General features: G+C 39.1%; 1 protein-coding gene across 5 annotated transcripts in view; it reads right to left on the bottom strand.

Annotated features, from left to right (window-relative positions):
• HIPK3 (homeodomain interacting protein kinase 3) overlaps positions 1–18,244 on the bottom strand; it is an 84,134-nt gene extending 65,890 nt beyond the window's left edge. For 2 of the 5 annotated variants that reach the window (XM_061151590.1, XM_061151608.1), the window contains exon 1: positions 17,855–18,244. The gene's annotated coding sequence lies outside the window, so the exon portion shown is untranslated. Of the gene's footprint in view, positions 1–16,974; positions 17,107–17,854 lie in introns of those variants that run through there. The other 3 variants (XM_061151616.1, XM_061151626.1, XM_061151599.1) reach the window with 3 other exon arrangements.
• Positions 18,245–19,951: the final 1,707 nt, after the last annotated feature.

Raw genomic sequence — 19,951 nt, 5'->3', positions numbered from 1 at the left:
GTTTAGCGCATGGAACTCTGCTCAATGTTATGTGCCAACCTGGATGGGAAGGGAGTCTGGGGGAGAATGGACACATGACTATGTATGGCTGAGATCCTTCAGTGTTCACCTGAAACTATCACAACATTGTTAACTAGCTATACCCCAATACAAAGTATTCTTGGTGTTTTAAAAAAATAAAAAATAAGAAGGTAAAAGCACTAACCAAAAAAACAAACCAAAAAAAAACAGGTAAAATAATGTTCACAGCTGCACAGGAACAAACTTTTGAAGCAACCTAATTGTCAGAAAAGGAATGGATACAGTTGTTTTGACTTTTTCATACAACACACAACTGTGGCTTATAGCACAATCATCACATATTTCTGTACTACAAAAAGAAAACAATTATAAGGTTAAGACACTAATTCAGATATTATCACAATTTCAAAGATGTTAAAACATGGGGAAAATTGTGCATGTTAGAATTAAAGACATGCAACAAAGTGAATTAATGTAAATTATACATATCAACATGGTTAAATCTCAGAACAATGTAAAACAAGAAACATGTTACAGAAGAACATGTATTATTTATTAAAAGTCAACAGCAATAAACCTATATTGTGTTTTTAGATACATTAAGTATGTGGCAAAAGCATAAAATCATGCACAGAAATTATAAACATGCCAAGAAGAAAGGGAGAAAGAGACTTCAACCACAGGGACTATTTTGTACCCAGGGTGGCAGCTGCAAAGGAGCCGGTTCTTTTACTCTCTATACTTTCATAGCCTAAATTTACATTAATTTTTAAATATAGAAGGAAAAAAATATACCAGAGAAGAGGATATCCTCTTTAATTTTAAGAGCTAGAAAACATATAACCATTTTAGATATATTTTATTAGCTTATTCAGTCAGCCATACTATTATTTCATCCCATTCTTTCAATTTTTAAATTTTTCTTTCAATTCAGATCAAGTAAAAATATTTAGGAGGAGGAAGATTTATCAATGAAGCATGTTTTTTCATCAACGAGCTCCTTCTAGGAAACGGCAAACACATATATACATATAACTACATTTCTAATGAGGGCAGTAACAAGGATATACGGTGCACACAGATAGCAAAAAAAGGGGGATGATTAACATATGCCTGAAAGAACACAGGATTCACTAAGAAGTTAACGTGAGCTAAATTTTGAAGGATGATGGAAAGAAGTCTGCTACTTAGGAAGGATATTCTAATAGCACAAACCAATAGCATGTATAAGAAAAGAGACTAATGAAAAACATGACACATTGGCTTTGTGTGGCTACAACAGGGGCCCACAAATTACAGTTAGCCAAATTCAACCCCGACTATTTTTGTATGGCCCACAAGCTAAGAATGTCTTTTATATTTTTAAAGGTTTAAAAAAAAAGAAGAAATGTACGCAACAGGGATCATATGCCACTTACAAAGCCTAAAATATTTCCCACCAAGCCCTTTAAGAAAATTTGCCAACCTCTGCTCTAGAACATACTTACTGCCAGGGGCAGCTGGAGAGAAAGATTCTCTTGAGAAGAAAAAAGACAACTTTAAAAAGAAAGATCACAAAGAACTTCATCTTCCATACTAAGAAGCTATGGGCGATGAGGTGTCTCTGAAATGTTTTAAATAGGAAATCAATATAATCATATTTGTGGTTTTTTTTTTTTTTTTACCTTATTTGTATTTTAGAAAGATAACTCAGGAAAATTTGTGAACAATAAACTAGAAAGAGACAACAATGGAAACAGTTGAAAGACTACCCTAATAATCCAGGTAATAGCTGATCAGACTCTTGAGCAAAGGCAGAAATAATGGAATGAGAGAGTACTGATTACCAACAGTGAGAGGTAACTAGGCGATAGAGCCACAGAACTTGGTGAGGAATGAAGGAAGGAAGGGTCACAATCATGCTTCTGACTTGAAAAAATGATAACCAAATGTGAACAAAAAAATTATTTTAAAGTAGAAATGAGAGAGGAAAAATTGAACTCAATTTTAGATACGCTGAGTTTGAGGTACCTTGTAACTGAGCCCTATTAAACGCAGATTCTTACAAAAGGCCCGCATTCACTTGAGGAGTTTACTTAGGAAGCGATCCCACGGGCCGCAAGTAAGTGACGTGGGATAACAGTCAGGAAAGAGGGAAAAGCAATAAATGTAAAGGAATGATGGAATTAAAAATTAAACTACTTGGCAACAACCATAATAACTGACTCAACAAGAATTATCAATGGGTGCAAAAACTAGTGGGTAAGAAAAAGAATGAATATAAGAATAACTGAATCACTGTGCTGTATACCTTAAACTAACACATGTTGTAAATCAACTATACTCCAATAAAAAAAATTTTTTTTAACGGTGAAAGTTTCAAGAATAATAGGATATTATTGTTGGGAGACAATTCACCACGGCATGGCTCTCTCATGCTTCTCCGTGTCTTGCAAGCAGAGACACTGAATGCCTTTGTTTTGGAGTCTCTTCTCAAGGATATTTGTATACTGAAGAGAGAGCGTCTTCCTGAGCAGAGGGCAGGTTACTTCATGCCCAGGATAACAAAGATAATGACTCCCTCCTGGGCGCATGTCAGGCAGGCTCACTGCCCCTTACAAAGGATTTGCGTTTTCCAAACCTGGGCTGCTGCTCCTGCAGTGCCGCTCCTCTAGTGCGTGAGGCACCCGGCCCTGTTTGCATCATCCTGTGGGAACTGAGCCGGGAAAAGAGAGGAAACACTGACCCGCTGACTACTACCGTTGCTCAGTAAGAAATGAAGTCCTTTATCTCTTACCTCAGAGTCTGTCTTCTGCAGCAGCCATTCATAATCTGTTAGTTTGCAAGACCTTTCATAGTTCTTGACAATTACACATTTTCAAAGTACATTCCCACAAGATACATGTTAATCAAAAAAAAAAAAGACATGGGCACACGTCACATTAACCGGGTGATCAATGTTAAACTCTCTAGCAATGGGATAGATTGCTATCATGTGACTCCTGGTATGCTTATTGAGAGGAATATATTTCACTCTGCTGCTTCTGAGCACAAGAAAACAAACATCCGAGTTGACGGCCATTCTGTAAAACAGCTAGCAGTATTCGTCACAATGTCAGTATCAGGAAACAACACAAAGACTGAGAAACCTTCCAGATTACAGAAAACAGAGACACAAAACAAAACAGCCTTCGCTTTTATGGAAGAGAAATCAGGGGCATATGGACATCAAGTCTGCAACATACTCTCAAAAAGTTCAGGAAAGAAAACACAGATATAGAGAGGAAAAGGTAAATGCAAATGGGGTAAAAGTGTTAACATTTGAAGCATCCAGGTGAAAAATACATAGGAGTTCTTTGTACTATTCTTGCAAATTTTCTGTAGGTCTGAATTTTTGTCAAGTGACAAATGTTTTTCTTGCACAAGGCTGCTCTTCAAGCATTACTCCTTTGAGAATGAACTGCTGAATATCTTAGGTATGGCCTAGATCACCTAAATCTAGAATTGTCAGGCACAGAGCAAGTCCCTGGGATCATGTGCCCCCATTAATAAAAAAGTATTCATAAGCAATGACAGGAAATCTTTTCCTTAAAATATATTATTTAATTCACACTTGCTTTTGAAGCTTTGGGTCATTATGTAATTTCTTCAATCAATAGAGACTAAAACTAGTATTTCACTATGTGATCCAATAAATTGACGATAAAAGAGTCTTTTTATTCTTGAAAGACAGAGAACCCTAGTACTAGTCTAAACAAGGTTCTACAACAGGAATTAGAAAATGAAACTGTATGATTAGCAATATTTAGTCAATAAAAAGTAGTATCTAGTCATGCTTTCATTTTTCAATTACTTTGTTTAAAGTACATATTTATACAAAAACAAAACAGCAAGTCTTCTTAGAAATAAGACAGGGTATGCCAGAAAGTTAAGTTTTTAGTGTGAATAGTAAGTTTAAGTCTTCACTGGCCATTTTTAATAACTATATTATTAAACAGGTCACTGTATCAATTATTATATCCAGGAAATTACTGACACGAAAATATTTCATGTAAGAAACCGCATATGCATGAACCACTTCAAACTGTAAAGCTTCATAAAATAAACCTGCTGTCTCTGGTACCTACAAAACATTTATTTGAAAACACTAAAGTCTTGGGTATTTTCCAGCAGTATTGTGAACAAAGCATCTAGGGAATGTGTTGACTGTAACACAAATCAGCATGTTAAATACAAGCTTCATCTGACTTAGCAAAGCATTCCAGCTTTTGGAACAGAAAGTGATCCGCTGGACATTTTAAAGCTGCTAGAATCCACCCTGCCAATACAAGTCTTTAGAAAGGCTAGAAGAGAGTTAATGAAAAACAGTATTTAAGAACTACATTTCCTAAAGCATATAATTCCCTAGATTTTTTTGAAGCTATGTAAAAATCAAAACTCAGAAATGGAAATATTGACTGAAAAGTTGACTAAAAATGAAAAGTTCCTCTGAAGCACTCTTTTTATTGAAATAAACTTTAAGATTCATAATTCAAATCTAGTTTATAAAACAAGTACAAAAGAAAATTTCCTTAAATTCATCACACAGTATCTACCAATGCCAGAACCTACCAATGGATTATTAGAAAAATTAAACAGCCTTACATCTTTAGGTTATGAATAACTCCCTTCTAGAAAGCCAAATGAATTGCCTTCTACTTTGTAGGAAAAGTCTGTCCCAAAAGAATCACTACAAAACTTTTCTTATTAAAATGAAAATCCATGTAACCAACTGTTAAAGCATGAATATCTCCTAACCTAAAACACCTCTGAAACAATTCAGAGGAAGCTGAATCATAGATTAATAATTTGATCAAACATCTACTGCTGATCAAGCAATATAAAGAAAAAAAAAATGCTGACAAGATTTTTATAAGAGGTAAGAGTTCAAAGTTCTAAATGAACATTTATAGAATTAAAGGTCAAGTTCTACAAAAATTTTCTAAATTATGGGCTATGCTAAATAAACAATTTTAAGATTCTCCTTCTATACAGTGTTCTTCATTCATAACTAAGAGTACTACGACTCCAGAGTCACACATACTACAAGAGTTCAAAGTCTAAACACTAGCGCCAAGTGAAAGCAGTAGCTGCCCACCACCACTTGGGCACACACTAATAACAGCTTTGCATTTCTAAGAGCTGAAGAGACAAATATTTACAGTGGCATAAGCTTGATTTTAGTACTTCTAGTTTTGAAAAATCTTTATGAAAGACATTTTAGGGCTTGAAAAAATAAACTGGAACAAAAAAGTCAATTCCTTGTTCTTTCCAAATTATGTTAAGACCCTGTATGTTCCTTATGTGACCTACACTGCTAAATTCATAGTCTTTTTTCTCCCTACAATTATGTTCTCTCTCTTCAGAGCTGGTTGCCAGATATGCCATTTTATCAAAAAGTCTTTTTTGAGATATTTAGTGAAGTACCTTCAAAAACCTTTCTAAGTAAAGAAACTTTACTTTCAAATTTCAAATGTCATATACATCTTGTGAAGATGATCTTTCACAATGGCATCAGGAAATCCTGTGCTTCTGGAATCTCTATGGTATCAAGTGAGAAACAATAGAAGGAACAGAAATGAGACTATATTAAGAAAAACAAAGATCTCACTCTTATTCTCATGACAAATTTGAGGAAGAGGACAGGGCAGAAATTTAAAATGGATATCCTTAAGAAAGCCAGAAGAAAACTAAAGAACAAAGCAATTCATAAAGCCCTAAAGAGGAAAAACAAACAGCTTCTAAAAAGTACTTAGAGGACTGCTGAATTCTTAGAAACTATTACAACTGCTTGTTTGGCTCTGACTACCTCTAGCCATTAACTTCTTAAAGTGACACATTGTTGGGTTGTATGTAATAAGCTGTGAGCTAAAACTGCAGATTTATATCCATTCAGCAAGGGTCACATAAACGTTTATTTCTTCCACATCAAGCTCACAGAAACATTGAAAAAAATCTGTTATATCAGTATAAAAAGCCACAGTGTCATATAGGATACCATACAATTATATGTATCAGAATTATGATGATAAGAAAAACTCATCTGGAAAAGGAAATGGCAACCCACTCCAGTATTCTTGCCTGGAAAATCCCATGGACAGAGGAGTCTGATGGGCTACAGTCCATGGTATCACAAGAGTTGGACACGACTTAGTAACTAAACCAAGTAAGTAACAGACGATGTTAGGTTTGCAAACTTACCATAGAAGTGTCTAATAAGTCCATAATCTCCATATCTTCCTTTATGATTCACACTGTTACTTGGAACAACAGATGCAGATCAATTTAGGGCAGGGTTAGAGGGATAATCATAGTAATTATCTATTTGACTAGATTATCCTTGCTTAAGTTAGTCCAGTCTTCCTTCATTCAAAAATACTGTTTCTTAAATTGATAACTGGATAAGGGTTTGTAACTCACTCTTTTAATGGTTATGTGAATTAACCAGATTCACTAGAACTGAAAATTTTGTATTTCTTTTGATTATAAAGCCCAAGTCGCATCTTATCTGTTCACCTGCTATTTATAAGGACACCATGAACGGCAGCCGTGAAGAAAGATCTTTAGGCTCAGACTATTTTGTTTACCATGTTTATCCTTTTGCTTCTTGAGATAAACCCATGTTCATTTGGAAAAAGAAAAACTCAGAGTTTTCTTAACAACAGCAACGCATGAAAAGATAAAAACATGATTAAGAAAGTTTAATTCAAAGAAACAGACTCACAAATATAACAGACTTGTGGTTGTTAAGGGGGCAGGGGCAATGAATTGAGAGTGGGGACTGCAGTGCAAACTATTATACATAGAATTGGTAAACAGAAAGGTCCTCCTACTATATACCACAGGGAATATAGTATATTCAATATCTATATTCAATATAATAAATAATAATGGAAAATATGAAAAAATGATATCCATATGCATATATATGTATAAACAAATCATTTTGCTATACATCAGAAATTAACACAACACTGTTAATCAACTATACTTCAATAAAATAAGTTTTTAAAAAAGAAAGTCATTCAGAATGAAGTTGCCTGTAATATCCTACACATTTTTTCCTAAATAATTTATTTTATTTATTTATTTGTTTTTGGCTGTGTTGAAGCCAGCAGGGGCTATCCTTTGCATTGGGCAGGCTTATTTGCAGTGGCTTTTGCTGCGGAGTACAGGCTTAAGGAAAGCTGGCTTCCATGGCTGCAGCACATGGGCTCAAAAGTTGCGTTTCCCAAGCTCGAGAGCACAGGCTCAATAGTTGTGGCCAAGGGGCTGAGCTGCTCTGCTGCATGTGGGATCTTCCTGGATCAGGGATCAAACTTGAGTCTCCTGTATTGGTGCACGAATTCTTTACCACTGAGCCATCAGGAAAGCCCCTAATTTTTAAGTTCAAAATTAAGGCTAGCTACTGATTTCACGGCATAAAACAAAAACACACTGAATCATCTGAAAATGGCCACAAAGTAGTTACAGCTTACCGATGAGAAATTTATCCTCCAGATAATAGCTAAAAAGTTCTCATTGGCCAAAACTGACCTCATGCCATTTTCCAGGCAACTGAGGAAGAGGCTAGATAGAATCTCAGATGTAAAACTAATGATTACATATTAACTATACATGATGAATATGCCAAAATGGTCATATTACAACATTATGACTTAAATGTTATTTATTCATAGAAGCCTTGCAAATTCAAAGAGTAAAAATTATCACTAAGCCTTATCGTTACTTGAAATCAGATGGCTAGAATGAGTGGACTAATCTGTGAAATTTAACATTTTGCACAAAAATATTTCCTTCAGTCATTCTAATGTATGTTTTATCACATGCTTAGAATACACGTATAACCTGATGTCAGTTTGTTCTCTTACAGGATATCTTTACTCTTATTTTAAACAGCAGCATAATATTCTACCACATATGCATATCCTAAGTTGCTAAACTGCTTTTTTCCCAGTTTTTTCACATTTATAAAGCTGTAAATAATATTTTCATATAGTTTTTATACATACTTTATTTTCTTAATATGGATCTCCAAAAAGGAGACTTGATAAAAACTGAAAGATTTTGTTCTGCAAAGCACAGTTGTGGCTGTTTGTCTTGTTTTTAGTATTATTTTTTTAATGCACTCATCAGAAAAAAAAAAATAGTTTAAGATTTAAAGTTTCAAACATTAAAACCACAAAAGAAAATGAATAAGAATACCAAAAAGGAAATGCAGAAAAAGGAACAAATTTGGAAGTAAGATTATCAATTCAGTTTGAGCTACCTGCACTGGAAAAATAGGGAGTTCAGGAGACAGTTCAGAAGATGAGCTAGAAGCAGCTCAGAACTGAATAGTGACTGGATTCAATCACCTGGAGGAATACACAAACCATGAATAAAAGAATACTGGAGAGCTTAGTGGGAGTAACATCACTAGAGTGGCATGGACAGAGAGCTGCTGCATTGTCAAGTAAAGGCTAAAGTACACACGAAGAAATGTGGAAGGAATAGAGTAGGGAAGATAGGTCCACAGACCTGCAGAGGCACAATTAAAAGATGCCTGTTTAAGGCTGAAGAAAAGGGGTCAAGAAAACGAGGGAAACTGAAGTTACTGGATAGGTTCAAGATGCTGACAAACATTTTAGGATAAAATCCACAAAAGAGAATAGGGAGTAGTCTTGGAGGAAAAGAGGTATTTCTTTTCTTGAGAGAGTAGTGGAAACACAAAATGGGTAATGGTAGAAGTTATACTCAGAAGAAAAGGGTTGGAAATCTGGAGGAAGTTGGTATCAGTTGACCTCTACCTAAGAAACAGACTCATTTGCTAGAATTAAGGAGGTGAGGGGAAAAGTAGTGTTTTGAGCAGTCAAATGGGTCTTTGATACATTCACAATTGCTTGGTCAGGTATCAATCAAGCTACTCAATAAAGTATGCCAGTATTTGAGTACTTTTATGATTTATAACTACTTTTATTGGAGAAGGAAATGGCAACCCATCCCAGTACTGTTGCCTGGAAAAATCCCATGGATGGAGGAGCCTGGTAGGCTACAGTCCATGGGGTCGCAAAGAGTCAAGAGATGACTGAGCGACTTCACCATCACACTATCAGTGATAATTATATTTGATTCCCCAATGTCAAGCAGGCCACTTTGAGACATAGTCTCTGACCAAACAAGGAACAGTTTAGATATGATTTTATACTTTTTTAATGTAACCTTTGCCCTACAATGGAATATATTGTTATTTTATAAAACTAGGTTATCAGTCAGTCAGTTTAGTCGCTCAGTCGTGTCCGACTCTGCGACCCCATGAATTGCAGCACGCCAGGCCTCCCTGTCCATCACCAACTCCGGAGCTTACTCAAACTCATGTCCATTGAGTCGGTGATGCCATCCAGCCATCTCATCCTCTGTTGTCCCCTTCTCCTCCTGCCCCCAATCCCTCCTAGCATCAGAGTCTTTTCCAATGAGTCAACTCTTCGCATGAGGTGGCCAAAGTATTGGAGTTTCAGCCTCAGCGTAAGTCTTTCCAAGGAACATCCAGGACTGATCTCCTTTAGGATGGACTGGTTGGATGTCCTTGCAGTCCAAGGGACTCTCAAGAGCCTTCTCCAACACCACAGTTCAAAAGCATCAATTTTCAGCACTCAGCTTTCTTCACAGTCCAACTCTCACATTCATACCTGACCACTGGAAAAACCATAGCCTTGACTAGATGGACCTTTGTTGGAAAAGGCATGTCTCTGCTTTTCAATGTGCTATCTAGGTTGATCATAACCTCTCTTCCAAGGAGTAAGCATCTTTTAATTTCATGGCTGCAATCACCATCTGCAGTGATTTTGCAGCCCCAAAAAATAAAGTCTGACACTGTTTCCACTGTTTCCCCATCTATTTGCCATGAAGTGATGGGACCGGATGCCATGATCTTAGTTTTCTGAATGTTGAGCCTTAAGCCAACTTTTTCACTCTCCTCTTTCACTTTCATCAAGAGGCTCTTTAGTTCTTCACTTTCTGCCATAAGGGTGGTGTCATCTGCATATCTGAGGTTATTGATATTTCTCCTGGCAATGTTGATTCCAACTTGAGCTTCCTCCAGCCCAGCGTTTCTCATGATGTACTCTGCATATAAGTTAAATAAGCAGGGTGACAATATACAGCCTTGGTGTACTCCTTTTTCTATTTGGAACCAGTCTGTTGTTCCATGTCCAATTGAGGTATTTCATTTTCCTCCAATCAGATTAATAGGAAACAATTTCAGGCTAGATATACATTCAGATATGAGATATTTTAAAAGTGATTTTGCAAGTTTCAAAGCAGCCACTAGAAATACTTCCAGCACTGTCACACTAGGCTTAGGGCAACTGACAAGGCAAGCATTCCAACTATTTTCTACTCAAAAGCTATTAGGAAACCAATTATGTTATAGTCCCTAACACTCTGAGTAGGTTTCCATGCAGAATACAATTTTAGGAAATTCCCTGGTGGTTCAGGGGTTAGGACTACCAACTTTCACTGCTGGGGCCTGGGTTCAATCCCTGATTGGGGAACTAAGATCCTGCAAGATGTACAGTACAAAAAGAAAAAGAATTCCATTTTAAATACACATGTATAAAATATCAAAATGTTACCAAACTGTCAAAGTTCATTAAGAATTTATCATACACAATTGTAATAGGAGAAACACAACACTGGCCTTTTGCATGACTGTTTTAAGGACCTCAACATAAGACAGACTTGATTTACACAAATTAAGTACACAAATAATATCCCTTCTGAAGAGTGGTTTCAAAATGAGTTATAGCCAGAAATTTCAATATTTTTTAAAAGCACCTTAAAATGAAATTCTATCTATACCCAGTTTTCACCTGTTTTCTTCCCACAGATGGCATAAGAATGAGATTTGGAGAGCCCTACGGAGAAGGCAATGGCAGCTCACTTCAGTACTCTTGCCTGGAAAATCCCATGGACGGAGGAGCCTGGTAGGCTGCAGTCCATGGGGTCGCTAAGAATCGGGCACAACTGAGCAATTTCACTTTCACTTTTCACTTTCACGCTTTGGAGATGGAAATGGCAAGCCACTCCACTGTTCTTGCCTGGAGAATCCCAGGGACGGGGGAGCCTGGTGGGCTGCCGTTTATGGGGTCTCAGAGTCAGACACGACTGAAACGACTTAGCAGCAGCAGCAACTCCAAACTGAGAAAGTAATAATATAATTAGAAGAGGCAATCCTAGAATAACTTTCTCAGGCAATACAAGAATTGGGCAAGTCCAGAAGGAAACACTAGAAAATAAGCAAATGAGATTAACCGTATCTGAGAAATGACCCTCTCCTTCATTTAAATTAACATATGTATATCTCCATAAGGCAATAAAGGCAATTACACTACTCAGCCACTTCCCCGGTGGCTCAGTGATAAACAATCCCCCTGCCAAGGCAGGAGATGCAGGTTTAATACCTAGGTTGGGAAGATTCCCTGAATAAGGAAATGACAACCCACTCCTGTATTCTTGCCTGGAAAATCCATGGACAGAGAAACCTGGTAGGCTACAGTTCAGGGGTCACAAAATAGTTGGACACGACTTAGTGACTAAATAACACAACACATCTCTATTAGGAAATATAAGGCTATTACACTACTAAATTGGCTAGACTTGATGGAAAGATTATCACAAAAATAAAATTCATAGAATCTACTTCCTCAAAGCAGAGATTATCATGTTTTATTCTTCATCCATAGACAGTAATTTGCAGTTAATGGGCACTCAAATGTACGAGATAACTTTCATATACTTATTTATCTTTGTTTCACCTATCATAATAAAATTTCATTTATTTGTGGTCAGAGTCAATGATCCAGCTACAAAAAAATATTTAAAGCATACTAACCGGATTAAAAACCCAATACTTTTGAACCAAATACTACTCTTATCTACTTAAAATACAAAACTATAGCTAATATACTATAGAGATACCTGTACTATCACACTGAAACTGGCCCAGAACATGCTTTGTTTTGAGAACGTAGTGAAACACAGCATCAGAGCTATAGGCTATCTAGCACATAACCTCTAATTTTCATGGTGGTTTTATGTCACTGAACCCTATCTAATCTCATTAAAAGTTACAATAAGTTACAGATTTAAAGTCCTCAGAAGTATTATACTCTTTAAAAAAAAAGTCTCTAGAAAGTCGGGTTCAATTTTCAATGTTATCAGTCCATCTAACTTATTAACTATGTAAGACTGAGCATTATTTATCTAAAGTAATATAGTTTACCAGACCTACAAGACTCTTGATGTATTATTAAACAGATAACACACAGTCAATATATATGGTAATGAAATTTTATGCCTTTAAAATAATTGCTTTATAGGGGAGGAAACATTTTTTAAACAAGTTACTTTCTGCAAAGTTTACATTCTGTTTTTCAAAAACTGTAACACATTTTAATTTATGAACAATATGCAACAAAGCAGGAAGTTGAAGTGTTTGAAGTTAATATAAATTTTTTTTTTAGTAAATCAAATACTTTTTAAAATTTCTAAAATGAATTGGCTGGTCAAATACAGCCAAGCTTTATATTTTCTATCAAATCCTAAAGACAATTTTCTTGGTAATCCATATGTAACCAAATATAATTTATAATAAATGATTACAAAATTTTAAAGGAAGGAGAGAGTGACTCAGTCTGCTGATTTGATTATTTCAATATCTATCAAACTTCAAACAATTTTTTTTCCAATTAGGAAAGGTACTCCAGCATTAATAATTACACGAGAAAGAACTAAATCTGACCACCCCTGGCAATCCCTTATTTTCAACGTGACCAAAGAGTTATACTAAATAACCAGTTTTTCACAACTTAGATCCTCACTTCCCTAGTGGCTCAGACGGTAAAGAGACTGCCTGCATTTCGGGAGACCCAGGTTCGATTCCCTCTGAAGAAGGAAATGGCAACCCACTCCAGTATTCTTGCCTGGAAAATCCAATGGATGGAGGAGACTGGCAGAGTACAGTTCATGACGTCGCAGAATCAGACACGACTGAGCGACTTCACTTCACTTAGATCAAGGAAAAGGTACAGTTCAGAGGAGCCAAGTACTATTTTTCCCTATTCCACAAACCTCTGCTTCTTTTAGGTGTAACCACCTTTTCATTTAAAAAAGAAAAAAAGACAAAGCAAGAAAGAAAATGCAACAGCAGAAAGTATCTGGAAATCTAATCTTTAAAAGAGATGTTCCTCTCAGAATGTAAAAATGAACTGTGTGACAAAGAAGCCTGTGTTTTGAAAAACCTAGATTCGCGTATTAAGTGCACTTCAGTTTTATTTTTAAGGATCTCCAAAAACTAAAAGTATTATTCCCATAAATCAAACTCATCATAATGGCAATATGTTCTGTTCTCGTCACACCTCTAATTTCAAGATAGGCCTGTAACATGTTCTTTTTTTTTTTAATTGTATAAAAAGTTTATCTTCCCTAAATTATACTTTAAGGAAAATAAATTAGGGGCTGGGGAGGATTTAAAAACTGGTCAAGGATGATAAACATATTATTTCACAAGAATGATCATTCAGCAGGTGTCAATGCCATATTCATAATCTTTCCTCCAAGCTACCACAATATTTCATTGATTTTACAACTAAGAGAACTCTGGTTTCTAGAAACTTGAACATTTAAAACAGATTTCTTAAGTCTCCCAAATCCAATGAAACCTACGCCTCACCATAACCCTCACCACAGCCCAGCTTTCTCTGAAGCATCTGCCCTCTACCTTCCCTTCCACTCAGTCCCCCTTAGGAGTGAAAAATGCTCACTCAGAAAATTAGGCAAATTGCTTGGATCAAAATAAAATACACTTAAGGTAAAAAAAATATTATCTTGGTTTGTTTCATTTTAAAAACTTTTGCATTAGAAAAAGACATCATTCAAAGAAAAAAAAGACAGCTTTCTTGCCATTAACTACTAAATATGAAAGACAAAGTAAATCAGCTTAATGTCTTAACTGTCCACAAACTATAAATGCCACCCTAAAAATACAGTATTTCCAATACTTATCCAGTTCTTTCAATTTCCACAGGAGCGGTGAGAGCAGCAGCTCTAACGCCCTAGCATTCAGTGGCATGCTTCAGAATCCAGACAACATGTTGCCTTTGTGTAGTGACACATGGCCCAAGTTGCAACTGTGGAGAACAGCCTGATCGGCTAAATTGGTCAAGGTCTAATTTGACAAATATTTGGGTAAAATGTGTAACATACATCCTCCAAATATCTGTTCTGTCTTGACAGTGATTAAGAGTTCAAAAAAAAAAAGGACAGCTGTGACAAAGCTACAGAAGCAGCACACTAATATTAAACTGTTCCTCCCCAAATCACTCTTAATTATACCAATCCAACTAAAAGGGGTGGACTTTGGCTAACCCTAAAATCCTCCACTAATTCAAAACTTCTATTCCAAATCTATAGCCCTATATTCAACTTATATTGTATGCTTTAATGTATTAGACAATATATATATATATATATATATGCATGTGTATGTATGTATATTAATTTTTTAAGCAGCTGAATCCAGAATCAGAAAGGACATTTCAAATAACTTATTTAGACTTACATTCATATTACACAGAAAAGGTTATACCCACCACAAAGCTTTCAGCAAGTGGAAGGGGAGGGGGGGCACGAGGGAGCAGGGAGGGGCTCTTTTAAAATAAAATACACTGATAGGTTCCTTGATTTTTACAAAGTTCTAGGGTTTGTCATCAAAAGTAACTTCCAAGTTGAACATATCACACTGGGAGTCTCAATTTCAGACTTTAGGAAACTAGGACAGCTGCAAACACAGAAATTTCACATGAAGATTTCTTTTGGTACCAACAATATAATCATGCAACAAATCATCTTATGTCCTTTAATAGTTAAGAAACAAGAATAATTCTGGACAGATACTTTAAATGTGGGAAAATTCAAAGGTCCTTAAAACACCCTTAAATCTAAATAATGCCATGATATTTTCATCTCCAAATTCAAACATAAGTAAAGTTACAATGGAAACTATATTTTTCTAAAGACTTTGAATTAACTAACCACCAATAATGCAATTCTAATCTACCATATCATCATACTAAGAAAATTAACTTCGAAAGTTACCAGAATAAATCATTCTAACATTCAAATGGAAACTAACACTCAAACAAGTATTCCATTCAATGGATGTGACACAGGATTGGGAAACAGCATTTTAGCACTCTGAAATTTACATTTTCTTCATCTGCCCTTCCATAGAGATGCCCTCAATGTTGATATATCAAATATTTAAAACAAAGCTCAATGAAAAAGTTCACTTGACAGCTGCTGCTATTTTAAGTTGCAAGGGAAAAAAAAAGGGGGTGGGGCTTTCAATAATCAGCATTCAACAAATACTTATGTGCCCTGCCTTACTAGCTACAGAAACCCACCTCTGTAATTTGCACCTTGTTTTATGATACCCATGACAGAACATCCAAAAAATTAAAATAGTATGATCTGAAGCTTCTTTTCAAGCATGTTTACATGAGGAATTATTCCATAAAAATCATCCACTTTTATGTGACTCTAAAACTCCATGCCCAGAAGCCAATGACTGGTTTATAATCAAGATAATGACAAGTTCAATGGAAAAGGTATTATGACAATAAACTAAGACTGGCTCACCAGGTTATGATCTGCTTGCCTAATATGTATGTTTAGCTACTATAGTCAGCAGAGTCCAAATATAAATCTGAAACATTTAATGGCTGGCTCTGTTCTAGAGTTCAAGCTCATTTTATCTTTCTAAAACATAGTTTTAAGCTAAGGTTCTCCACAAAAATTTTTTAAATATAGTCCCTAGAGTATAAAAAATTAAGGGACAAATTATTCCATTTTCCCCATAAATACAAAAAAAGAACCGCACACAATGAAATAGCCAAAATATCAAACATATCAGCACATCTTTACCTTTACACAAATTAAAAACGTTTCAAAAATCTGAAAAACTCAACCATTGTATTTCATAAATAAGAGTACCCTATACTTCACTAATACACTCATAAATATACCAAGGAATAGCTTGTTGATTAAAAAGTACGGAACTTTAATTTACCTGGCTGGTACATCTCAATTACTCTTAAGTGGCATGAAGGCATGAGGTAACCAACAAAACTATAAAAACTATTTTTTTAAAGAAAACAAAAAGGGTCAGTCTTATTTTGTTTACTTAAATCCTAAGTTTAATCATGACCTATCAAAATCTTATCATGGCTCATTGTATAAAATTAGCACCGTACTTGCAAGCATAAGCAGAATTTAGACTTATCAAACATATGGTGAGGCTTGCCTAGCTGCTGAAAAATTGAGAATGCAGGATTAAAATGTTTTTAGTTGGGTAACAAAACTCACCGATCCTGCTTAAAAGTTCTCATCAAAAATCTGATTAAGAGAACCTCTTAAAATTTTAAAGCGCCCAGTAATTAAAACTTGGAAATAAACGGAAACGGTTTAAATATAAATCCTTCATCTTCAGAAGCTACAGCTAACAAGCAAATACCTAAAATAGAAAAAACAAATAATAATAATCACCAAACTACTAAACAGAGGCACAAGCTGGTTTACCATCTAACTTTTCTGGCCCTAGACCAGAGAGACATCAAAGTTGACAATGGAATCAACCATGAGCTTTGCCTGTAAAGTGGACGATAATCTGAAAAACTGCTGCTAACAGAAGCTCCTTTTAATGAGAAGCAGCGACCGACAGGTGGAAAAATAAATTCTAACAGGGCAGCAAGAGGTTGTGAAAACACGGTTCAAGGACTGAACGTGTTGTGACTGCTCTGTAACAGGTCCAAGGTAATTTACGCACACACCCTTCAGCGCAATTCCTTAAGCAGAGATAAGATTGGGAAACAACAGGCTTCGCCGAGAGCTACATACCATGTTAAAACAGCCGTCTCCCTCCTGACAGGAAAACAGACATTTCTCTCCTCCTAAGCCTCTCCGCGAGTTCTCCCAGCGCCGCGAAGGGAAGCGGGCGGCCGCCACCGAAACGAGAGACGCCGGCAACAGACCCGCCGCGCGGCCGCCACGCCTTCCTCCGGCCGCGGCGGGGGACGCGGAGCGGCGGCTCACATTTCTCCTCCCCAACAATCACACGCACTCACGTCCCTCGAGTTGACACCCTCTGGACCCGCCGCTCGACGACGCTGGGGACGGGGCCACAAAGCCAGGGACGCAGCCATCGGCCGCGGCGCTCAAGTTGCGTGCGTGCGTGTGTTTGTGTTTGTTCCCCTTAATGAAAGACAAGCGGTCTCCGTAGTGACGGCCCAGGCTGCGGGGAGGGAAGAGCCCCCCCTCGCCGCCCCGCCAGTGGACTAAACACAACTTCGGTTGCTGGGAAGAGCCGTTGCGCAACCCTGGCAGGGGGCGGCGGGGGCCGCCCGGCCCAGCCCCAGCGCGGCTTCCCGGAGGCTGCGCCACCGCGCGCAGGAACCACGCGCGGCCCCCCGCGTTCGGCGGCCTCGGGCCTGGGGCGCCTCGGCCTCGAGGGAGACGCCTGGATCCGCCACCCCAAGGGGGCCAGGCGGAAAGGCGGAGCACGAGCGCACAGGAGATGCGGACCCCGGTGCGGAACGCGCGACGGGTGCGGACCGCTCAGGGGGCGTCGGGCCCAGCGAGGGTCTGGAGGAGGGGCCCGCTGGCCTTCCGAACGCAGGCGCGGCCGGTGGAGCCGTTTCCCCCCCCCCACCACCACCACCACCCCGCGCTGCCAACCCCCGCCCCGGGGTGGGGGCGCCCCCTTACCCTAGTCCCTTACCTTCCTAGAGGCCTGCGCTCTCCCCTCTTCGGGCGGCCGCAGCCCTGAGCATGTCCGGGGCGGGTGCGGGGCCGCGCCGGGGACAGGGAGCCAGGCGCTTCAGCAGGCGGCACCACCCAGCCCGGGCTCAGGCCCTCTCCGCGGCCGCTGCCATCTTGTCCTGGCGGCTGAGAGGAAACGGCGAAACACCCTCCCCCGACCGCTGCTGCTGCTGCTCTGGCTGCTGAGCGCCGGGCCCGTTTCCCTCATCTTCCTTCCCGGGGATTTGGGGTGGGGACGGTTCGGCTGGGGTGAGGGGTGGTGAGAGGCCGGCCGGCCGACCTCCGATTGCTGGGGGGCCTACGGACGGCGCAGCGTGCGGGGCCCGCGGCGGTTGGGGCCCATTCCTGACGCCCCCGCCGAGACTGGAGGAGACGGAAGACAGCCCGGAGCGGCGGCGACGGCGGGGCCCGCGGCTCGGTCTCCTCTGGTCGCCGCGCTGCCGGGAGTCGTCACCGAGGCGGCTGCCGCCGGCCGCCCCAGTCTCGGGCCCCTCCTCCGCGCCCGCCGGCCTCGGTCGCCGCCTCCGCAGCGCCACCGCCCGCCCGGCCGCTCTGCGCGCGGAGCCCCGGCGGCCCCGCTCGGCTCGGGCCGCGGCGCCTCCGCAAAGCCCCTCCCCGGGGCCCGCCCGCCCGCGGCCGCGCCCTTGTAGCTTTTAGCCCGCCTGGCGGCCGGCTAGAGTCCGATCCGGAGCTGCCCCACGCCAGCACCCCCTCTACTGTTCTGAACCTCATTCCTGGGCCCACTCCGCCAAAAATCTATTTCTTAAAAAGGTCCTAATGCCAAAGAAAAGATGAAAATGCGGAAGCGCATTTTACAGGCCTTTCGACATCCCATAATCATAAGTTTCCCCTGCCACCCCTTTCGGATCTGTTTCTTGGAGGGTTTTTGGTTTGTTTTTTTTTTTTTTTTTTTTTAAACATCTAATAATAAGGAAAGGGGAAATGCTTAAAGTGAACAATCCCAGTCTGAATCCCAGGTTCTTCCCGCTTGGCCATCCCAGAGCATCAAGAGAATTGTAAAATCAGCTTAAAGAACGATGAAAAGGCCCTCGTGGAAATTCTCCAAGAGCATTTACGGTCCCCCGTAAATAAGAAGTTCACCCACCTCTGCGTTGATAATTCTCCATCAAGGCTGTCAGTTCCTCTCCCAGAAACTAGTTATCTCCCTCTTGGAGACTAGGAAATCAACAGAATGGCCGTTCTAGGATGGTTCCATCCTAGAACCATAGAATTTTAGAGATGAAAGAACCTTAAGAGATCCTTGGTCCAAACTCTTTTTAAGTACGGCAGGGATTCAAAGAAGTCTAGGTGACCTACCCAAGATTATCCTGGTCTGTACTCCCTCGCTCTCTCTTTTCTTTATTGAACAACTGACCTTATAGGTATCATTCAGAGTTAATCTTTTTAAATATTCATTTCCTCTGTTTCTTTTTATCCTGAATTAGTTTTTTATGAGAACACCTTTCTCTGAGGCATGCAAGGGGCCTCTCTTTGTTCCCTTCATAATCTTCACTACGAGGATTGACTCTACCACACAAGGATTTATCCCCAGACGTGTACACTTGCAATAACTGAGGCAGGGCAAGGGGAGTGGCAACTTGCTGTCTATTTAACTCCAAACCTTGACTCCCTGCTGCTTTTCCAACTGGGAGAAGAGTATGTTGAAGGATGCCTTTAAAAGAGAAAAGGATAGTATGCCCTGAGGCAGTAGGAAATAACGTTTTGGAAAGAGTTTTCTTCAAGTTAGGGAGGATAACCAGTTGCAAAGGTTTCCAAAATAGAAAAACAAAACACTGACCGTCTCTCAGATAGCAGCATATTAGCCATTCCTTTTTACTTAGTATTTAGTTACTTTTGATTTTTTTAAAAAAGCAGTAGTCAAAAGAACCAAAAAAGGATAAAAGCATGACTCAAAGGAGAAAGTTACAATAATAGAAAAAATCTATCAGTGAAACAAGAAAAATATTCCACTAGAACTTCAAACTTTCAGAATTCTTGCAAACATTTCTCTGGGCCACTGCTAATGGGAGGCTTCTATTCTATTACAGCATTGCTA

The sequence above is a fragment of the Dama dama genome, chromosome 1 (assembly GCF_033118175.1).
Source record: "Dama dama isolate Ldn47 chromosome 1, ASM3311817v1, whole genome shotgun sequence".
NCBI classification, from domain to species: domain Eukaryota; kingdom Metazoa; phylum Chordata; class Mammalia; order Artiodactyla; family Cervidae; genus Dama; species Dama dama.
This window is presented reverse-complemented; position numbering and strand designations above follow the sequence as displayed.